Genomic DNA, 6,251 nt, shown 5'->3' with positions numbered 1-6,251 from the left:
GATTTTGAAGAGACTTGAAGAAGTAGATTTAACCTTGTCCATTGACAAGTCCAAGTTTAGAGTTGATGAGATTGTGATAGTTGGATATTTATGTGGAAGATATGAAAAAAAATCTAATCCTAAAAAAGTTGATGTTATTACTAGGATGAAAGCATATAATATCATCATTGAAGTAAGGAGATTTTTAGGAGCTTGTATCTTCTATCAGATTTAGATTCTTCATTTGCTCACATAGCTAAGCCATTATATAATCTCTTAAAAAAAGAAATAAGTCCAAATAGAAAAAAAAAAAACAAGGGCTTGCTATGGATGGTCTAAACGAGATTTTGAAGTGACCACGAGTCTTAAGGCAAGTTGACTATGATTGTGGAAGACCAGTTGTTGTTACTATTGATACAAGTCCTATTGCTATTGAATGGACTATTAGTCAAGATGATGCAGAAGGTAGGAGGTTTGACATCAAGTTTAAAACAAGAATTTTCATAAATAAATAAAGAGCATATCTACAAGTAAAGAGAGAGCTTTTAGGAGCACTTACAGCTATGAATGCAGATAAAAATTACTTAATTGGAACCAATATGGTGCTAGAAACTGATTACTTATGGTTACTGAGTATGATTGCAAATTGTTCTATTTTTGATATTGCTATGTTGACATGGATAGCCTACATTAGATCACTCAATCATGTGTTGGTACATATTTTTGGCAAGAAAAATTTTGTGGCAGATATATTATCTAGAGCCAGATATATTTGTAAAAAAGAGATGGAAACACAAGAGATTGGTGAAGATGATGAAGATAAGGACTATGGCTATGTGCTAGCCACTAATGGAATAAGCACAAGTAATGAAGATGTGGCTTTTAGAGAAGAAATTTATAGAAGCAAGTTAAGAAATATTAATATTTATTTGAGTATTATGAGGAGGCAAGAAGATTGATCAGACAAGGCTTTCAAAGATATCTGACGTCAATCTTATGAATATATTTTGAGAGATAGTTTCTTATGGAAGAGGCCAAAGAGGATGGATGGAATACCATTGAGAGTGGTAGATGATGCAAAAATTAAGAATCAGGTTCTCAAAGAATTTCATGACATACTTTGGATGAGCCATAGAGGAGTTTTAGCTACCTATCATAAGATCAAAGAGCGATATTGGTCGAAGAGCCTCCACAAAGATGTGGAGGAATTTATAGCTTCTTGTATTGAATACAAATTGCTGTCCAAAGTTAGATTCAGAGATGAATTACATCCTATCTATCTACTTGCTATGTATTTTCAGTAGGTGATTGTCTTGGTGGCTATGCCATTAAGATTATGGAACATAAAGTATTTTGTTTTGACAAGAGAAGAATTCTTAAACTTTGTTGAAGGGAGAGCTTTGAAGACCAAAACCAAAGAAAGAATGTGTAGATTTATCTTCGAATAAATTAGTTAAAACATATTTTATATTTATAAGTCTTGATGTTTATTAAAATAGTTAATAATTAATTTAAAGAGAGTAGATATAAGAAATTTTATTTTAAATTTTATCTATTTTTATTATAATACTTAAATTATATAAGATTTAGATGTTTAGTATAGAGCTTTAAGAAAAGGTAGAAGCCTAAGGATAAAAATCTAAACTATTAGGAGGCTTATGGGGAGGAATGAAGTCAAGGCATGGTCAGATGAAAGCAAAAGGTAAAGTTCTTTATTCCTATTGATCAAAGGCCATGCCCAATGGGCATTTAGCAAGCTGTCGGTACCCATAATAAGAGTTTTGGTGACTTCAAAAGGTGTATTTGAGAATTGAAATCTAGATTTATAAAGTTTAGAGTTTGAATTACAATTTGAACATTAAAATTAGTGAATTTGGAATTAGGGTTAAGAAATTATAGCCATTTGAAGTTAAGGTATTATTTTAAGATATATTATTGCTCTTTTAAACATGTGAAGAGTTTTACGGTAGTTTTTAGAAATCAAAAGATGCAGGTGGAATAGCAATTTTATCACTTACATCTTTTATGAAAGAATTGTTATATTTGGAATTTGAATGAATAATTTATAGAAAGTTGAAGTCAGTGCATCCAAATCAAAAGCAGTAAGTGAGTGATTTTATTCATAGTAATGATTGGAGCCATATTTTGAGTTTTCAGATGAATTTTTGGCTCAAACCTTTTGCAAAAAGTAGATTAATGTATTCAAAAGCTATATATATAAATTTTGTGGCATTTAAATACTTAATTTGTGCGATATGAAGAAAATTACATATAGGTATATAAAAACTAGGGTTTGAAGCTAATGTTAGAATTTTGGCAATATCTTAAGATCTGCAATAAATTTGCACTTAAAAGAGATCCAAGAAATATTAGGTACAAGTTTATTAAAGTGATTTTTGAGAAATTGAAGATTATTTTTTGATGGTTCTTTGTTGTTAGAAAAAATTGTTAACTTCAAAGACATGTTAGCAAAACAAAAGTAGATCATTTGCCTTTGAATCTCACAAAATTAGATATATAAATCCAAATATTGTAATGCTTATGGTTATTTTCACTATACTACATGTACCTTGGAATTTAAGACCAATTCTAGTATCAAAGGCATATTTATTAAGCTTAATAGAATTATTAAAAGAAAAGATGAAGGTGAAGATTTTAAAGCCCTCTTTTGCATGATATTCTAGTTGATGGTTTACAATGCCTAAGAATAATGAATCATTATAATTTATTCAAAATATGTTACCAGTAAATGCGGTGATTATCAAGAATATAAGAATTGGATCAATAGTGGATGAATTTGCTGAAGCATTTGCAAAAAAGACAATCTATTCAATAGGTGATTTGTATTTAAGCTATGATCAATTTCAACTTGTAGAATGGAGTAGAGACATGATAATAATGAAAATACCACTTGGGCTAGTTAGAATGTATATTCTTCTTCAAAGCTCAACTAATTCAATTGCGCATATGATAAATGAGATAAATAAGGTATTAAAGGATTTTATTCCTAAGAAGACTATGTCTTTTTTTGATGATGTTTCTATTAAGACATGCAAAAAAGACAACAAGGATGAAACTTTAGATAAGAGAGGGTGTCGCAAGTATATTATTGATTATATATAAGATTATAAAAATATATTGTCTTGGCTTAAAGAAGTTCATCTTACATTATTAGATATAAAATCTATATTTCGAATACAAGATATTTTAATTATTAGATATTTATATGGATTATATGGAAGAAAATCAAATCCAACCAAAGTTGATGAAATTGAGAGAATAAAAGAAAATTACAGTTTTTTAACAGAAATTTGTGGATTTTTATGTACATAGGTATTTTATCATATTTAGATTCCTCACTATGCTTACATAACAAATCTATTGTATGAACTATTATGCAAGGGATATTGATTTAAATGAGAATAAAAGCATATTAAAGTAATACAAAGATTAAAAAAAATTATTGACATCACCTCCAATGTTAAGAAAAATTGATTATAAGTGCAACAGATTAGTGAATCTTATAATGGATACTAATCGAATTACCATTGGATGGATTGTAGGTCAAGATGATTTGAATGGATATAATTTTGCAATGCGATGTAGAACTAAGATTTTAAGTACTTGCTAATATCCATATTTATAAATCAATAGGAAATTATGAGGAGTTGTTTTAACTATGAAAGCTGAAAAAAATTATTTGATTGCAACAATGGTGGTAATTGAAACAGATTGTTTGTCTTTATTTGAAATGATTATTAATTGTATACCACCAAATATTGCAATGTTAAGATGGATTATTTATATCAAGTCATTAAAACTAGAATTTAGGCATGTTGTAAGAAAAGACAATCCAATATATGTTATTTCAAGCAATATATGTTATCTCAAGCAATATATGATAGAAAAGATGAGATGATTGAGGATATTGATGATGTTGATACAAAATTTTATTCGATTGTACAATTGAACAAGAAAGATAAGTCATTTCATAATGAAAATTATAAAGAAGAGTTAATAGATATTAGATATTATTTGAGCACATTAACAAGCATGTTAATTGATTAATTGAAAATTTTAAAAAAATCAAAAAAAATATATAGGTTCATATTACAAAGAGGATTTCTATAGAAGAGGCCAAAATCAAATATTAGAATGCTACGATAAGTAGTAGATATCAAAAAAGATCAACAAAGACTATTTAAGAAATTTCATGATAGTCTATGGGTGGAGTATAGAAGAACTTGGACTACTTTTGTTAAATTAAAGGAATAATATTGGTAAAAGAATATATATCAAGATGTAGCTTTATTTGTAGAATCTTGTGTAACTTGTCAGATGTATTCAAATATACAACATTGAGATGGTTCACATTTGACATATCACTTGGCTATTCATTTTAAATGGATTATAGATTTTATTATTATATTGATAAGACTATGGTAAATAAAATATTTAGTTTTGACTCATGAAGATTTATCAAAAAAAATAGAAGGCAGGGCGCTAAGAACAAAGTCCATAGAAAAAATTTGTAGGTTTTTACTTGAGGATGTTATTTGTTGCTACAGATGTGTAGGAAAGATCAATGCAGATCATGGAGAATTGGATGCACATAAAGTTCATGAATTCTTTTAAGAGATGTGGAATTAAATTATCATTGACTATTGCTTATAATCCAAAAATAAATACAAAGAGTAAACATGGACATCCACAAATTGTAAAAGCCATGGTTAAAGCTTGCAATGGAAGAGTGAGAGAATGGCCTTGACTTCTGTCTTGTGCATTATAGGCTGATTGAATAATACAAAGATTAGTGACAAGATATATGACAAGTCAAATATCAATTATGCCAATTGAAGAACATAAGTCAACTTGAAATATACTACCATGAGAAGATAGGTTGAGAAAAGAAGAATTGTTGGCTATTAGAATTTGGCAACTTGAACAAAGATTAGAAGATGTCAAACTACCATCAAAAAAAGTTACAATAAGCAAGGTTACAGAATAAGACTTGAGTTAATAAGTAACACCAATCGAGGCCTAGAGAAATTGAAGAAGGTGATTGAGTACTTATTTATGACAACAGTTTGAATAACCAACATAGTGCTTTGCAGAAGTTTTTAAAACATTGGTTTGGACCATATGTGGTAGTAATGGTATATGATAATGCCTCATAGTTATTAAAAGAGTTAGATGGTATAAGGTTAAAGATACTTGTTGCTGAGAAGTAAGTGAAGATTTTCAAAAGACAAGATCGAGAAATCAATGTACAAGATCATGTTAAAGATATCAATATTTTTAAAGTAGATAATTATTTTGAAATGGATGGTGAAAATAGTAATGAAAGATTTCATGCAAAAAATGAAGAGATGGTGTAATGTCAATTATGACATATATTTCATTTGGTGCATATCAAAAGATGCATAAGTTTAGAGAGGGTGGATGTTGTAATGTAATACAATAATATGATGAAAATATAATCAAAAATAAATTTTTAATTAATATCTAATTATTTTGGTTTAATAAATAATTTAAGATTTTTAAACAGAGCTTTTATAAAAAATCTCTTAGTTTATTTTCTTGTCTTAATAGTTAGTAGATTAAAGGTTGATTAGTAATTTTACCTTCTAGACTATAGAGACTATTTTTTTGCTTTGAAAGACCATAAATTAGTAAAATCAAACTAAAAGAAGTAAATAAGTAGTATGGTTGATATTAAGATTAAATTGAAGGTGGAGTTGGACTAAAAAATTCCTATGATAGATTAGATTGATACCAAGGGGTCGACCGTTTGTGAGATAGGATTGAAATTAGACCTCTAGCTATTAAAATAATCACCTAGGAAAAAATAGGGAGGCATCCAAAGATCAATAATTAGGATTGCAGAGGTAGCTTAGAGCTTCTTTTAATGACATAAGGATTATTTTTGTAAGGTTAGATTTGACTTTGCAATTGTTGTTCAAAATCAAAGTTTGTATTGGCAACTTCAAATTTATGCAATACAATTAGGACTAGCACTCTCAGCTAGTTCATGAAATTAGTGTCACATCTATGATTCAAAATATGGTAGTACTTGGTTAATTGGCTGTGCTAAGTGTATGTAAAAATTTATAATAACCTAACAATGAAGTTGGAAGATATTTGGATTTTGGTACAAGAAGGTATTGGAAGTTGGTAGTTTGGGGCTGAGTAGGATTTCTATGATATCTAAAGATCTACTAATTGGGTTGATGTGAAAGTTAACATGGTATTAGAAGACTTGAAGATCAATC

Source organism: Physcomitrium patens, chromosome 15, assembly GCF_059467195.1.
Source record: "Physcomitrium patens ecotype Gransden chromosome 15, ASM5946719v1, whole genome shotgun sequence".
Taxonomy (NCBI): Eukaryota; Viridiplantae; Streptophyta; class Bryopsida; order Funariales; family Funariaceae; genus Physcomitrium; species Physcomitrium patens.
Note: the sequence above shows the minus strand (reverse complement) of the source record.